The sequence below is a fragment of the Saccopteryx leptura genome, chromosome 4 (assembly GCF_036850995.1).
Source record: "Saccopteryx leptura isolate mSacLep1 chromosome 4, mSacLep1_pri_phased_curated, whole genome shotgun sequence".
Classification (NCBI taxonomy): domain Eukaryota; kingdom Metazoa; phylum Chordata; class Mammalia; order Chiroptera; family Emballonuridae; genus Saccopteryx; species Saccopteryx leptura.
Genome location: NC_089506.1, coordinates 4641002 through 4655572, shown reverse-complemented (window position 1 = coordinate 4655572; position 14571 = coordinate 4641002). Strand labels below are relative to the sequence as shown.

Sequence of the window (14571 nt, the reverse complement as noted above, 5' to 3'; positions counted from 1 at the left end):
GGGAGCCCGAAGGGTAAGTCTGAGTAGGCAGGACCAGTGATACTGACCAGATCGGGACTCCCCTTCCCTCCGGCTGTTATTTGAGATGACCAGTGCTGGTCAGTCCACTCTGGTTCTGGTGTAGTTCTTAGTTTTCTCTGTTGGTGGCACCCTGGAGCATTTGTTCACTTGATCTTGTTGATACAGCTAGGAAAATGTATGTAACTGAAACACCAGCTTATCCTAGAAAATATCTACACATACCAATGCCTTCTCACATCCTAAAATTAAAGAGTAAGAAACATGCATATCAGACCCACCTTTCCTGGGATCAGCAACACCTTCTGAGTCACCCCATAAAAACTGTTTACTTTTCAGTTTCATTACGAATGGATTAAATTGTGTAGGTTAACATTGCTTTCATTAGCGATTATGTTTCTTCTCTCATTTAGTTATTACTGTGTGAACTCAAATAGTGCATCACGAGGGTGCAAAGGCCGGACGACTTAGACCATTGAGGGCAGAAATCTCTGTATGGGTGAGCACACACGTAAGAATAGTGAAAAGGAAAAAAAAAAGGCGACCAGTGAGTTTAATGCTTGAAGTTTATTCTGGAGAGAAAACGGAGAAAAGGGACAGGTACACAGACTAAACGCACTCTCAGGTCCTCAGTGGAATGTCACAGTGCTCTGGGTCTCGGTCCACAAAGCTCAGCGACAGCAAAGATTGTATAGACGGCCATTCTTCCTACAGCTCCCAGAGAGACGCTCATCTCTATTGCATCTGCCATTTCTGCACGTGCAGACGGTGACTCTCCGAAGGGCTGCGGAGGGAAGAGGAGGGTCAGGCACGGTGGGAATGGGCACAGGGAGCAGAGGCACAGCCAGTATCAAGGACATATACTCAGAGGAGACGTGTCTACCATGGGAGACCATCGCAGCCAGGTTAGGGTGAAAGGTCTTGTGTCTGTGTGAATCACAAGCACTGGCTGACTCTGCGTTGGTCGTGCAGACCCATGACCGTCTCTAACCCGAGTCCATCATGTCTGTGCTCATTCTCTGCCCCGCCCCCATCCTCCTCTCCCCTCGTGATGTCTGCTTCTTTCCTACCTCATCCCACCACCAACTGTGAGCCTCGACTCCACGCCCCTCTGACAGGCCCTCTGATGGGGTAACACATGGGCAGGTGTCAACTGAAACTTCTCAAGCAGCAAGTTTCTCTTCTGTGAAGGAGATAGTCACATCCAAGTCCTCAGCCACAGGCTGGTCTTGGATGGGCACCTGCTCAGCTGTCTCCTTCAGGGGCTCAGCCCAGGCCTGGAAGGCCAGGAGGAGCAGGGCAGCGATGAGAGCGAGGGTCCTCATGACTGAGAGTCCCCTGGAGGTGCGGGTCAGGTGGGAGGGCAGAGTGAGTGGTGGGGAGGGCAGAGCCAGCCTGCACTTATAGTGGGGTGGGCGGGGCTCAGCGACCACAGTGCAGTGAGGAGAGTGGAGCTATTGGCTGAAATGGGGCCAGGGCCGCTGGGCCTCCCACCCTCTTTGATGCTCCTGTCCCCGCCCTTTCTTGGAAGCACGTGTCTATGGGCACAGTTTCCACACTTGTTTCATGTTGATAGTGATGATGAGGACTTGGTGAGTGTTCCGTGTGCCATCCACTTGGGTATTTACCTTCTAGTGTTCAAAGAGGACAAGGACTAGAGCTCTCAGTCAGTGAGTACAGGAACAACATTCTTGTGTGCTGATGCAAGACCCTGGTCACCTCTGAAGGTCCTCACCCTGGGACCGGACCATCCCTTACTATTAGAAGGTTTGTTCTCCAGGTTCAAAGACTGTGTGGGAGGTTGCTGGTCCTGGCTGGGTGATCTCCTGAGGCGGAGGGGCAGTGACTCAGACTCTGTGAAGTGAGCACAGAGAGACACAAAGAAAGGAGTTGGTCAGAGCTAAGCTGAAGGACACGATCATTTCCTGATGTCAGTCGGATTTAAACATATCACATAAACTGCTCTCCAATGACTTGTGTTCTTTTTTAGAAATAGGTGATACAACGAAGTTCCTGCAACCCGCCTCTGATATTTCTAATGTTTTAAATAAAAAAAGTAATTCTTGCACCCAAAAGAAAATTCAAAGGGGAGCTGAGTGATGAGTGAGACTATTGGTCCCCTCCCTGCGCCAGCCCTCCACCCGCTCTGCAGGGGCCACCAGGGTCCCCGTGTTCTGAGTGTCCTTCCTCACCTCAGGTTTTACCGCGAACTCTGCTCCAGCAGTGCGCACAGGACCGTGTCCCTGTGTAAACGGTGTTGTACCATCCCAGTATTTATAAGTCACCTTTTAGCTGTCTCTCACTGATTGTTAAATTCGGACAATTTGGTTATTCCTAACTCTTTTCGGTTGCAGGCATAACTGCTGTAAGTATCTTCTGGCTTATTTCTGACTGTCTTCTAAAGAAATGTCCCTAGTGGATTCTGGTTCAAACTAACACATCCTATACATTTAAGTGATATTAACGTATCTTCCCGTCCATAGGTTTTGTCAACATCACTCACTAAAACATATGAGCCCACCTGCTGCCCATGCACAGTGGGAGGTGTTTAAAAGGTCCTGTGATCCCCCAATAATGTTCTTTATTTTTCTAACCCTGGGCTCCAGGCAGCCAAGTGATTTGATATAAATACACTGGATGTCCCTGACCCTCTTGCAGCTCAGATTGACCGTTAAACAGAGTTCTGACCAATCAAATGTAACCTCTGAGTTGGACCCATTATTAAAAAAATATTGAATTATTCTCATAGTTAATAGTAGTGCTGTGTTATTGTTTTATATTTTTTCTCTTTTTTTCTACTTGGAGGACGGGAGTAGCTGGACTTGTGACCTCTCTGTTCTGCCCATGGGTAGGACAGTTACTGCATGTAGACGGCGTAGCCAGGCAATGGGAGATGCCCGTCCTGAGACCCCAGTTGAGGCACGTCCCCCACCTCCGGTGCTACCTGCATGCCAATCGCTGTGAGCTGTAAATAACCTGCTCCTGACTCTCTGAAACCCCTGGTGGCGGGGACCCTGGGGTCCAGGCATGGCGGAAAGCAGTCTGCTACCTGAACTGTGAGGGTTGACATCTTTCCCAGAGGGACAGGTAAGACCTGCAACCCAGATGGAGTCCTGGCTTTGTGTCTCTCCTGAGTCACGGGGCAACATGTGTCCACATTGAAGAAGTGCCTCTGTTTATTTTCTCTGAATGTCCTTTCTTCTTGGCATCAGTTTTTGGAAATAAAATACTTGGTCGATTTATTCCTTTTGGTTTGTAGGGCTTATTTATACATTCAGGAAATTGTTACTCTGTCCCAGGGGTTTTGAAACATGTGCATGCTCTGTCATTTCCCTTTGGCTCTTTCTCTTGTTTACACAAATACTTTGCATTTTTATGTGCTGTTAAAATTTTTGGTCATTTGTCAGTTTAGTCTCTTCCCTACTACTGTTTGTAAAGCCTGGTCTTCCCTGTGACAGTGCTCTCGTGTCCTGGGGGGGTGGGGCTGAGAGGGGCACATGGTCATTGACGATAAGTTTCAATTTAAAAGTGTTTCTAGTTTAAAGTATTCATAGGACAAATTTTCTTGAATTATTGTATTTCCCCAGGTATAAGATGCTCCCATGTATAAGATGTACCTTAATATTGGGGCCTAAAATTTGAAAAGACAGATGTATTAAATAAAATTATTGAACTCAAGTTTTATTCATTATAAAATTCATACAAGTCCTTATCACTGTCAAAACCCCCATCCACTACCTTGTCCTCATCTGTGTCTGATGACAAATCACTGTCTTCATATATTGCCTCCTCCTCAGTTCCATCTATGGCATTGGAAATATCACATCCACTGTAAAAGACACACCCAGTTTTTATTCCTCAAATGTTTTGAAACACGGTCTGTCTTATACATGGGGAGATACGGTAGATGTGGTCACACTGCAAAGATCCTATAGAAGTTTCTTGAGTACAACACAGCCTCAGGGTGGAATCCAAGGTCATGGCTTTAGGACGTGTGTGGCCACCTTGAAAAAGAGAGAGGGCGGCAGAGAAGTGCTTGTCATCTAAAAATAAGGCTTTCTGTCTCGGTGACTTCCCTGTAGCCTCCCTCACAGCTCATAACTGAGAGCCTCTCTGTGACAATGCTAAAAACATACTGTTTCTTGCTAGATTATATTAGATTCAGTACGAGATTTTTTGACTAGTAGACTCCATCTCTCTAAAGAGAGGGTTGAGATCAACTCATTTAATACACAATAAACTAATCCCCTTTTTAAGGTTCATGGGGGGCCATCATTTCCCTGGTTGAAGGCATGACTTGTGATACTGACCAGATCAGGCCTCTGATTTCCTCTGGCCATTATATGAGATGACTGATGCTGGTCAGACTGCTCTGGATTGGGTGTAGTTCTTACTTTTCCCTGTTGGTGGCACCCTGGAGCATTAGGTCACTTGATCTTGTTAGTACAGCTAGGAATGTGCACATGTGACTGAAACATCTGCTTATCCTAGAAAGTATCTCCGCATATCAATGTCCTCTCTTGCCTTAAAATAAAAGAACAAGTACCATGCTTATTGGGTCTATTCTTCTCGAAGTTAATGGCACCTTATTTATTTCCTTTGTTAAAATTTTCCTAAGTGATAAGCAGGCAGTCAGAGAGACAGACTCACTCATGTAAGCTGACTGGGATCTACCTGGCAAGCCCCCTACTAGGCAATGCTCTGCCTTTCTAGGGCAATTTCTATGTTGCTCAGCAACAGAGCTATTTTAGCACCTGAGGTGAAGACACAGAGCCATCCTCAGTTTCAAGGGCCAACTTTAACTAAATGGGCATGGTTGTGGTGGGGGGAGTAAAGGACAGAGAGAAAGAGAGAAAGAGACAGGAGAGGAACAGGGGTATGGAAGCAGATGGTTGCTACTGTGGTGTTCCCTGACTGGACACCTAACCCAAGATGTCCATACGCTAGGCCTATGCTCTACCACTGAGCCGAATAGCCAGGGTTCAATGGCACCTTTTAATACCCTCCATAGAAACATTTCACTTTGTTTCATTATGAATCGATTGAATATAGAAGGTTAAAGTTTCCTTGAAAAAGAATCGTGGTCCTTTTGTTGGTTTTATTATTGCCGTGTGATGCTCAAATGGTTCATCATCAAGATGAAAAGGCTGGTTCATTTAATGCTGACAACTCAGGACAGAATTTTCTGTGCAAGTGATTCACACTAACAAGATAAAGAGAGAAAGAGACAAGATGGCCACAGAGTAGGCGGACATTCCAAGTCCCACTTCTGGAAACCAAGGTGGATTATAACTTAATTCTGAGAACACTCATATTGAAAGACCAAATTTGGACTTAACTAAGAGGATTCTATAACTGAGGACCATCACAAAAGCCATGGAGACTGGTAGGAAAGGCGAAGATGCGGAAAGGGCTGCCTCACTAACAGGAGTGATCACCAGCCGAGAGGGACTCCCATGACCAAGAAGATTGCCCAGAGAGTTGTGGGTCCTCAGCCCCAAAACTGGAATTCCAGCCTAGAGCCCTGGAGCCTGGAAAGGGATTAAGCTGTATTTGGCTGAGAAAGGAGCCGAGGATCTGTTTGAGAGAAGGAGGCAGAACTGTCGTACCCAGGCTCCGTATTAAAGGGACTGCACAGAGATCCTCATTCACAGTCACTTTCCCGGAGCTCCAGGAGCAGGGACAGGGGAATAGTGGAGTTGAGAGGGGAGAGAGTGGTCTCAGAGGATCAGGGGGAGACACTCTGAGGGATGGACACTCTAACCCCTGGGCAGATTCACTCCCCAAATCTAAAGTAAACACTATTCCTGGTAACAGCATCACCAGCAAAGGGAAGAAACTACTCTGCCCACAGAGGCTCCCCTGCCTCAGTTAGAACAAAAGGGGCTTAGAGGCAGGCTGCACATTAGGGATACAAATAGTGAGTGCAGAGATCTAAAATACACCACCACTCTCATGGCTGGGTGCTCATCAGTATGGACGAACGGGAGGCATCAAGGCGTGTCTGTGGAGGCCAGGAGCGTGCTCGGTATGGCCCGTTGAGGCGGAAACCCACAGCGGCTGCTGCACAGGTCCGGGTTCACACAGTTCAGATTGCGGCATGGGCCCTCCCTTGGCAGGGGCGGAAGCCTGAACAAGCATTCATGTGTGCAAGCCCGCAAGCAATGGTGGAAGCCGCGGCTGCTGCTGCGGAGTTCCCACCCAGCATGCAAACCCACCCATGGTACAGGCATGCCCTCAGAACACGGGTGGTCCAAGCTGGTGCTGGCAGGTGGAATCCCGCGAAGATGCTGAGGAGGTTTGAGGTGAGGCTCAAACCCACCGCTGCGATATGGACCGGCCCTCGGCAGCAGCAGAGCCCAAAGCAGGCTCAACAGCAGTCCAAGCTGGTGTGCGTGAGCCCTCCAGGGACAGCAGAGGACGCGGTGGCCACGGAAGCAAGCTAACGCCAATACCACCTTAGCACAAACGCACCAAACAGCAACAGCCGTGGCGGGTCAGTGGTCATACCACACAACATGAGCACAGGGGTCACATCCACTGGACCCCATTGACTACACCCTACAGAGTGCTGAAAAAAAAAGAATAAAATAAAATAAAATAAAATAAGTAAATAACAATTTTGATAGAATGACACCTGAGGTTGAGGCAGGCCACATCAGATACCATACCTAATCACTGAATTACAGGACTGAGTCCAACAAGTAAACAGCAATAAGAAGCAACAGAAAGCAGATCTCAGGGAACTTGAACTTTTAAAGGAGCTTCCCCCAGGCCTAGAGGAGATAAAAGCCAGCCTAGGAGTGCAGCTGATATTTACAATGACACCTGCGTCCAACAGAGGTTGCAACAGGAACTCGATCACCTATAGCTCCAAAAAGGTTGACAAGAGCCAATCATAGGCAATGACACCCCCCCCCCGATCTGTACCAGGCCTCAGACAGGGAGGTCTGAGAAGTCACATTCTGTGGCCAGATAGGGAAAGCACCAGTTCAGGACCTTACAAACCTTGTTAGAGTGAAAGCATAAGAAAGGGCTCCTCACACTGACCCAGCTAAAAAAACAAAACACCAACACAAACAACAACAAGAACAGTGATAGCAGACAAGTAGCCCACAGCCAATTACAAACAACAGCTGATTCCAACCCAAAAAACACAACGAAAAATTGGAGACAGATATTACCAACCCTAAACTTAGCTAACTTCACAAAAAACAAACCCAAACGAGGAGTGTATACACAGACAAAATTGAAAGAGAAATGCAATCCAAATAAATCAACAAGAGAAACCCCCAGAAAAATAACTGAGTGAGATGGAAATAACCAACCTAGGGGATGCAGAGTTTAAAATAATAATAATTGGAATGCTCAAAGATCTTAGAGCAGCAATGAATGAACACAATGAGCACCTTAAAAAGAAAAATAAAGCATCAAAAAGAACATTGAAATAGTAAAGAAAAATAGTCAGAAATGACAGATACCATATCAGAAATGAAGACTACACTAGAAGGAATTAAAATAAGGCTGTATGGCCTGACCAGGCGGTGGTGCAGTGGATAGAGCGTTGGACTGGGATGCGGAAGGACCCAGGTTCGAGACCCAGGGGTTGCCAGCTTGAGTGCGGGCTCATCTGGCTTGAGCAAAAAGCTCGCTAGCATGGACCCAAGGTTACTGGCTCGAGCAAGGGGTTACTCAATCTGCTGAAGGCCCGCGGTCATGGCACATATGAGAAAGCAATCAATGAACAACTACAGTGTCGCAACGAAAAACTGATGATTGATGCTTCTCATCTCTCTCCGTTCCTGTCTGTCTGTCCCTATCTCTCCCTCTATCTGACTCTCTCTCTGTCCCTGTAAAAAAAAAAAAAAAAAAAAAAAAAAAATAAGGCTGTATGAAGGAGAGGATCGAATCAGCCAGGTAGAGCACAAGATAAATGAAAGCACTGAAGTGGAGCACTAAAATGAAAAGAGGCTCAGAAGTTTGAGGAAATCTAAGAGAGCTCTGTGACAACATAAATAGAAACAATGTTTGCATCATAGGGGTCCCTAAAAAGAAGAGAAAGAACAATGGATAAAGAGCCTGTTTGAAGAAATCATAGCTGAAAACTACCCTAAATTGATGCACGGAAAAGTCACACAAGTTCAAGAAGCACAGAGAACTCCATTAAAGAGAAACCCAAAGAAACCTACACCAAGATACATCATAATTAAAATAACAAAGCTAAGAGATAAAAATAATAATAAAGCTGCAAGAGAAAAAAAAGTCAATCACCTACAAAGGAGCCCCCATAAAGATGACATCGAACTTCTCAACAAAAACATTGAGGACAGGAGGGAATGGCAAGAAATCCTCAAAGTAATGCAGAACAAGAACCTAAAACCAAGACTTTATTATCCAGCAAGGTTATCATTTAAAATTAAAGGAGAAATAAATAGCTTTGAGACAAAAAAAAAACTCAAGGAATTCATTAAAACAAAACCAATGCTGCAAGTAGTGATAAGGGGCCTGTTGTAAACTAACAAAAGGGGAAAAATATAGTAAAAAATGGAATGTAGATTTAAAGAATAAAATGGCAATTAAAAACTACATATCAATAATAACCTTAAATGTAAATGGATTAATTGATCCAATCAAAAAACATAGGATGACTGATGACTGTGTGGATAAGAAAACAGGACCTGTACACATATGCTATCTACTAGAGACACACCTCAAAACAAAAGGTTCATATAGACTAAACCTTTTCATATAAAAGATGGAAAAAAATATTCCAGGCAATTGGAAATGAAAAAAAAAGCTATGGTAGCAATACTTATATCTGAAAAAATAGACTTTATAACAAAGTCTATATTGAGGTATAAATGAGGTCACTACATAATGATAAAGGGAGTAATCCAAGAGGAAGAGATAATCATTAAAAATATCTATACATCTAATATAGAAGCACCTAAATATATAAAGTAGACTTTGATGGAAATAAAAGGTGAGATCAACAGCAATAATATAATAGTAGGGGATTTCAATACCCCTCTAACATCACTAGATAGATCCTCAACAAAGAAAATTAACAAAGAAATAGCAGACTTAAAGGACACAAAAGATCAAGGGAATTTAATAGAAATCATCAGAACCTTTCATTCTAAAGCAGCAGAATATACATCCTTTTCAAGTGCTCATGGTACATTCTCTAGGATGATCAAATAGTAGGGCACAAAATGGGTATCAGCAAATTTAAGAAGATTGAAATAATATCAAACATCTTCTCTGATCACAATGCCATGAAACTAGAATTCAACTACAATAGACAAACAAAAATACTCAAACATTTGGAAACAAAATAGCATGTTATTAAATAACAAATGGGTGAACAATGAAATCACAGAAGAAATAAAAAAAATTCCTAGAAACAAATGAAAATGAGCATACAACAACTCAAAATTTATGGGACACAGCAAAAGCAGCTTAAGAGGGAAGTTCATAGCATTACACGCATAACTAAAGAAGCTAGAAAAAGCTCAAATAAACAACTTGACCCGGCATCTAAAAGAACTAGAAAAAAAACAGCAAGTAAATTGCAGAAGAAGTAGAAGGAAGGAAATAATAAAGATCAGAGCAGAAATAAATTACATAAAGGCTAAAAAAACAATGCACAGGATCAATAAAACCAAGAGTTGGATCTTTGGAAAGGTAAAAACGAGCAATGAACCTTTAACCAGACTCAACAAGAGAAAAAGAGAGAGGACTCAAATATATAAAATTAGAAATGAGAGTGAAGAAATAACAACTGACACAACAGAAATTCAAAGATTTTAAGAAAATGCTATGAAGAATTGTATGCCAAAAAATTCAACAACCTAGATGAAATGGACAAATTCCTTGAAAAATATAATCTTTCAAAAATCAATCTAGAAGGATCAGAAAACCTAAACAGACCAACTATAACAATTGAAATTGAAACACTTATCAAAAAAACTCCCAACAAACAAAAGCCCTGGGCCAGATGGCTTCACAGTCTAATTATACCAAATATTCAAAGAAGTACTAACTCCAATCCTCCTCAAGCTATTTCAAAAAATTCAAGATAAGGGAAGACTTCCAAGCTCCTTTTATGAGTCGAACATAATTCTGATTCGAAAACCAGGCAAAGTTAACACAAAGAAAATATTATAAGCCAATACCCTCGATGAATTTAGGTGACAAAATTCTCAACAAAATATTAGCAAACCGAATTCAGCAATACATTAAAAAAATTATACATCATGATCAAGTGGGATATATTCTGGGGAGGCAAGGCTCATACAATATTTGCAAATCAATCAATGTTATTCATCAAATAAACAAAAAAAGAAAGAAAAATATATGATAATATCAATAGATACAGAAAAGGCATTTGATAAAATCCAGTACCCATATATGATCAAAACTCTCAGCAAAGTGGGAATACAGGGAACATTCCTCAACATGGTAAAGGCCATCTAGAACAGACCCAAAGCCAGCATCATACTCAATGAACAAAAGTTACAAGAAATTTCCTTAAGATAAGGAACAAGTCAGGGGTGCCCCCTTTCACCACTCTTATTCAACATAGTTCTGGAAGTCCTAGCCACAGTAATCAGCAAGAAGAAGAAATAAAAGGCATCCAAATTGGGAGAGAAGTAAAAGAGTCATTATATATAGATGATATGGTACTGTACATAGAAAAACCTAAAGTTGCAATAAAAAAACTACTTGACATGATCAATAAATTCAGCAAGGTGGCAGGATATAAAATTAATACTCAAGTATTAGAGGCATTTTTATACACAAAGAATGAACTGTCAGAAAGAGAAATTTTAAAAAACAATCCCCTTCACTATTGCAACAAAAAAATAAAGTACCTACCAGTAAATTTAACCAAGAAGATTAAAAACTTTTACTCACAACATTATAAAACATTGATAAAAGAATCAAAGAGAATACAAACAGGTGGACTCATATACCATGTTCATGGATAGGAGGAATAAACATCACTAAAATGTCTATATTACCCAAGGAAATTTATATATTCAATGCAATACCAATTTAAATACCAATGAAATAATTTAAAGATATAAAACAAATATTCAAAAAATTTATGTGGAACCAAAAAAAACACGAATAGCCCCAGCAATTTGAAAAAGAAGAATAAAGTGGGGGGTATCACACTTCCTGATACCAAGTTATACTACAAGGCCATTGTACTCAAAACAGCTTTGTACAGGCATAAGAACAGGCATACAGATCAATGGAACAGAACAGAAAAGCCAGTAATAAAACCACACCTTTATAGACAATTGATAATTGACAAAAAAGGTAAGAGCATATAATGGAGTAAAGATAGACTCTTTAACAAATGATGTCGAGAAAATTGGACAGATAACAGCAATAAAATAAAACTAGACCACCCACTTACATCATTCAAAAAATAAACTCATGGTCAAGGCACATATGAGAAAACAATCAATGAACAACTAAGGTGTCGCAATGCGCAAAGAAAAACTAATGATTGATGCTACTCATCTCTCCATTCCTGTCTGTCTGTCCCTGCCTAACCCCCTCTCTCTGTCTATGTAAAATAAATAATTCAATAAATAAATAAATAAATAAACTAAAATTGGATAAAAGACTGAAATGTAAGTAGTGAAACCATAAGCATCTTAGAAGAAAACATAGGCAATAAGCTCTCCATCATCACTTGCAGCAGTATATTTGCTGATTTTATCTCCATGGACAAGTGAAATAAAAGACAGGATAAATAAATGGGACTAAATCAAACTAAAAAGCCTTTGGACAGCTTCAGACAATATGAACAGAATAAGAAGACAAACCACACAAAGGGAGAACATATTCGACAATACATCTGATTTTGGGTTAGTAATAAAAATTTATAAAGAACTTGTAAAACTCAAAACCAGGAAGATAAACAATCCAATCAAAAAATGGGCAAAAGAAATGAATAGACACTTCTCCAAAGAGGACATACAGATGGCCAACAGGCAGATTAAAAAATGTTCAACATCACTAATCATTAGAGAAATGCAAATTAAAACCACAATAAGATATCACCTAACACCAGTCAGAATGGCGCTCTTCTACAAAACACTTAATAAGTGCTGGCAAGAATGTGGAGAAAAGAGAACCCTCCTGCATTGCTGGTAGGAATGCATACTGGTGTAGCCACTGTGGAAAACAGTATGGATATTCCTCAAAAAATTTTAAAAAAATCAAACTGCCTTTTGACTCAGCCATTCCACTTTTAGTAATATATCCCAAGAATACCATATCACTGATTTAAAAGAAGAAAAGCACCTCGTGTTTATGTCAGCATTGTTTACAATTGCCAAGATCTGGAAACAGGCCAAGGATCCATCAGTGATGGAGTGGATTAAAAAGCCATGGAACATATACACAATGGAATACTATGGAGCCATGAAAAAGAAGGAAATCTTACTTATTGCGACAACATGAATGGACCTGGAAAATATGTTAAGTGAAATAAGCCAGGCAGAAAAAGAAAAATATTATATGACCTCACTCATTTGAGAAATCCAATGAACAATGTGAACTGAAGAACAGAATTGAAACAGAGGAGAGATCAAAGGAACCAGAGGAAAAGAGGACAGAGGGAAAGGAAATGATAGAATGGGATAAACCTGAAGGGGAGGGGGGAGGAAGATGTTGAGGGGAATAGGGGAAATGGGAGATGCATTCGTGGCGACACCAGAATCTATGTAAACACAATAAATTAAAATAAATAAATAAAAAGAATAATGGAAAAAAGGAAAAAGCTGCAGGTGTACAGATAAACACGTTTTCAGGTCATCAGAGAAACATCCCAGAGCTCTGGTTTCGGTTCACAAAGTAACTGGACAGCAAGTTGTATTTGTTACCAAAGCTGCAGCATCTTCCAACACAAGACTCATTAACCCTGCAGAGGCCAGGTTGGCACGTGCGCTTACTTGCTCCTCTCTCAAGGCCTGCGGAGGGAAGAGGAGGGTCAGGCACAGTGGACACGGGCACAGGGAGCAGAGGCACAGCCATTATCAGGGACAGCCACTGAGAACTGACCTGTCTATTGCCACAGACAATACCTGCTGCATTAGGGAGAAAGGTCACGTGTCACATTCTCTGTCCCGCCCACATCCTCCTCTTTCCTGACAGTGCTTCTTTCTCTCCCCCCTCACCCCACCCTTGACTATGAGCCCCAACTCCATGTCCTGTGACAGGCCCTCTGATGGGGACAGACCCTGTAGCACGTGGACAGGTGTCACTTAAACCTTCTCGAGGGACTCGTTCCTCTTCTGTGAAGGAGATAGCCATGTCCTGGTTCTTGGCCTCAGGCTGGTCCTGGGTGGGCTCCTAGTCAGCTGTCTCCAACAGGGGCTCAGCCCGGGCCTGGAAGGCCAGGAGGAGCAAGGCAGCGAGGAGGATAAGGGTCTCCATGGCTGAGAGTCCCCTGGAGGTGCAGGTCGGGTGGGAGGGCAGAGTGAGTGGTGGGGAGGGCAGAGCCAGCCTGCAATTATAGTGGGGTGGGCAGGGCTCAGCAGCCACAGCCTAGTGAGAGGGCAGTGGGGCCTCTGGCTGGCCTGGGGCCAGAGCTGCCGGGCCTCCCAGCCTCTTTGATGCTCCTGTCTCTGCCCCTTTGTGGCAGCACACGTCCGTGGACTCAGTATCCACACTTGTTTCATGTTGATAGTGATGATGAGGACCCGGTGTGTGTTCTGTGTGCCATCTGCTTGGGTATTTACCTTCCAGTGTTCAAAGAGGACAAGGACTAAAGTTGTCATTCAAGGGAGTACAGGAAACAACGTTCTTCTGTGTCTGATATAATACCCTGTTCATCTCTTTAGAACTCAACACTTAGACTCAGTGGTTGACAGAAATTGAGGGGAGGGCCCTACCTGCAAGTTCAGGGTCATCACTACCCTATGGGGGAGCTTTTAATATCTTTGATTATAGGCTCCTGCGGTAGAGGGGACAGTGCCTCAGGCTCAGGTAAAGGTGAGCACACTGGGACATAATTGAAGGACTTGGTCAGAGCAAAGCACAAGGACACAAGAGTTAAGGATGTTAGTAGAATCTGTGCTCATCACATAACCCGTTCACCAGTTACTTATGTCCTGCTGTAAAAATAGCAAAGACAGTGAAGTTTTCACAGACCTGTTATGAAATTTCTGATGTTTTTTCTAAAAGTATTATTTTGGCCCTAGCCATTCGGCCAAGGAGGTGGATGTCCCAGATTTGACTCCTGGTCAGTGCACACAAAAGAAGCGCCATCTGCTGCCGTACCATCTCCCCTTCTCGCTTCTCTCTTTTTCTCTTCCGCTTCTGCAGCCATTGCTCAATTGGAGTGAGTAGGCCCTGAGTGCTTAGGACACCTCTATGTCCTCCTCCTCAGGCATGAAGAAGAGCTTGGTTGCTGAGCAATGGAGCTACGTCCCCAAATGGGAGGACATAGGCTGTAGTAAGCTTGCTGGGTGGATTCGGATCAGGGCGCATGCAGGAATCTGTCTCTGCCTTCTCTCGTCTCACTGA

At 42.9% G+C, this 14571-nt stretch overlaps 1 long non-coding RNA gene across 1 annotated transcript; it reads right to left on the bottom strand.

The window, feature by feature from the left end:
- Window positions 1–756: 756 nt before the first annotated feature.
- LOC136402589 (uncharacterized) lies at window positions 757–13525 on the bottom strand. Its single transcript, XR_010751002.1, has 2 exons — window positions 13308–13525; window positions 757–802 (listed from the first exon to the last, which is right to left on the bottom strand). It is a non-coding gene; the product is annotated as an uncharacterized lncRNA (long non-coding RNA).
- Window positions 13526–14571: the final 1046 nt, after the last annotated feature.